Here is a 2,577-nt window from a genome sequence, read left to right as displayed (position 1 = left end):
GGAGGGATAATGGCAGGGGTGGGGACCATGCCAGCAGCCTCCCTGCCCGCCCCACCTCTGTGCCTGGCGCCCGCATGTGCCAGGGAATCGCCACACTGCACGAGGTGGAGACTGCTCCTAGCTCTGAGAAGCAGAAGCTCAGAGAGGAGCACAGGCCAGCCCGGGTCATACAGCACGAAGGGAAGGGTTGAGAGGGAATGAGTCCCTAGACCCCACCTCGGCCCGCAGAGCGGGTGAGAGGGTCGGGTCGCATCCTGGCACAAACGGCCCCCCCCTCCCCAGCACGGGCAGGCGACCCAGCTTCCGGAAGGGAATGCATCTCAGGGCGTCTGGGAAATGAGCCCCCTGGGACTGTCGGGCGGCACGAGGGCTGGCTCCTCTTCCCCACCCTCTCAGGGCAGCGCCCGTGACAGCAGGCGGACGGCACTGGCAGGACTGGACTTGGACGTGGCACCCACGAGACGCAAGCAGATGTCAGAGCCGTGCAGGCGACAAGGTCAGGTGACTGAAAGTGAGATTCTGGAAGCGGGCTGGGGCCGGGGATGACCAAAGTGGGTGAGGCCAGGCCATGGGTAGGGGGGGGAAAAGCTGCGCCGGGTCCCAGGGGACCCGGGTGGGCAGTGCGGCCTCCACTTCGCCACCAGCCTCACCCACCCCCTCCGGGGCAGCCCCGGGCGCCATTCTTCCTCTGTCCTGGCTCTCTCTGCCTGGCCTTCAGCTGCGGGCGCTGGCTGTGGCTGAGGGCTCCTGGCTTGGGCTAACCCCCCGGGGTCCAGGGCCCAGGGGGCCTGGCTGGAGGAGTCTGGCGGCCGCAGGAGAGGCCTCGCTCCATGGGGGGAGGCCACGAATGCCAGGCAGGGGCAGGGGGCCGTGGGCCTTAAACACGAGCCTGGGGTTCAGAGCACCCCATGCCACTCGCCACGTGGGATCTGGCCAGTTCAGGGCTCAGCTGTGCCCACGGGCAGAGGCGAGGGGCGTGGTGGGCAACGCCAGACTGCAGCACCCAGTGGGTACACAGCAGGCGCTCAACATAGCCACAGGACAGAGCAGAAGCGAAGCCTCGGGTGGGAATCCCGCCAGCCCCCTGGGGCCATCCGGGCAGGAAAGGTCCCATGCGGGCAGGAGCAGACAGTGGCCTCCTGGGCCGGGGGAGGGGACAGGGCTGACAGCTGACCGTGGGGGGACCGGAATGTTCCAGGATTAAAGAACAGGGGTGGCTGCACAACTCTGCAAACATAAAGCCACTGAACTGCGTGCTTTTACAGGGCGAACTTCACGTCGTGTGAATTACATCTAGAAAAGACTGTGAACGCCCCCTCCCCCCCACTGCCAGCCCGACCCGAGGCTTCCCCGCTGCTTGGGACCAGGTGGAATGAGCAAGGTGACAGGAGCCGCCATCCCCCACCCCGCCCCCCAGCACTGTCTGCGCACCGACCACCAGGCAGACCCTCGGGCCCCCAGACCCAGCTCTCTGTGCCGCAGGGCTTCCTCCCCCACCGGGACCACCTCCCGACTCAGCTCTCCAAGGCCACGGGGAAAGCAAAGCCTAGGAAGCAGCAGGGGACCCAGGCAGGGCCCTTGGTCGTGACCTCTGGCCCGTGACTTGACCTCTGCTTTCTCATCGGCACAAGGGGCCCACCTGGGGCGGCCAGCCTGTGCTACGGATGCGGAGGGACAAGGCGAGGGCCGGGGTGACCCGACGCGGAAAACAGGGTGCGACTGAGCGGGTGGAATCTGGGGTCACCCTTGCCCAGGGAGGGACTCGCAGCCCCCGGACGGCAGCAGGAGTGAGCAGGGCTCTGAAGCCACCCTGCCTGGCCTCCCCCGGGACACTTTTCCTGGCCAGCGAGGACCCACGGCCCCTGGCCCAGGGGCCGCCGCTGGCCCAGGAGAGCCCCAAGCCTGCCAGGGTTGGCAGCCGTGGCCGCCACAGTGAGCCTGGGTCAAAGCCTCGTGAGATCATCAGGGCACTCGCCGCCTCCTCTATTTTTTTGAGTCGGGTCTCACTCCATCGCCCAGGCTGGAGTGCAGTGGCGCGATCACGGCTCACTGCAGCCTCGACCTCCTGGGCAATCCTTCTGCCTCGGCCTCCCAAGTAGCTGGGACTGCAGGCACGCGCCACCAGACCCGGATGATTTTGTGTTCAGACCTGGGCTCTTCTGCCAAGACAAAGCCCCAGAACAGGACACCGGATGCGGTTACAGCACACACGGCTCTGAACGTGCCCTGAGGGCCCTGGGACCCGGATCCTGAGCCCGGACTCTGGGGGGAGGCAGACGGCAGGCAGAGGTGCCCGGGGTCCCGGCTTCCTCAGCCCCCGCCTCCGAGCAGCGAGGCGAGAGCGTGTTCTGGACTTGGTTCCCCTCCCCACCCATCCATCCGAGCCCCCAACCAGCACGGGTGCCGATAGCACTGTCAGTTAGAGTCGCAGGGGCTGACCCACAGGAAGACTGAAGCTCAGAGACGGTCAGCGTCTGCCCAAGGTCACACAGCACGTCGCCACCCAGGCGGCCCCAGACTCCGAGGCCATCTGTCCACGCCGCCCCACCATCCCTGCCTCGGGAATGAAGCAGGGAC

The 2,577-nt window shown here is 67.0% G+C and overlaps 1 protein-coding gene across 1 annotated transcript in view; it reads right to left on the bottom strand.

Annotated features, from left to right (window-relative positions):
* Positions 1–2,577, bottom strand: part of LOC110594740 (genetic suppressor element 1-like) — a gene marked incomplete at its 3' end in the record, with an annotated part of 11,840 nt that overhangs the window by 8,372 nt on the left and 891 nt on the right. The window lies entirely within an intron of this gene.

The sequence above is a fragment of the Carlito syrichta genome, unplaced genomic scaffold (assembly GCF_000164805.1).
Source record: "Carlito syrichta isolate Samal-C Ts95f unplaced genomic scaffold, Tarsius_syrichta-2.0.1 Scaffold130690, whole genome shotgun sequence".
NCBI lineage: Eukaryota > Metazoa > Chordata > Mammalia > Primates > Tarsiidae > Carlito > Carlito syrichta.
The sequence above is the reverse complement of the archived record's forward strand: the minus strand, read 5'-3'. Positions and strand labels throughout refer to the sequence as shown.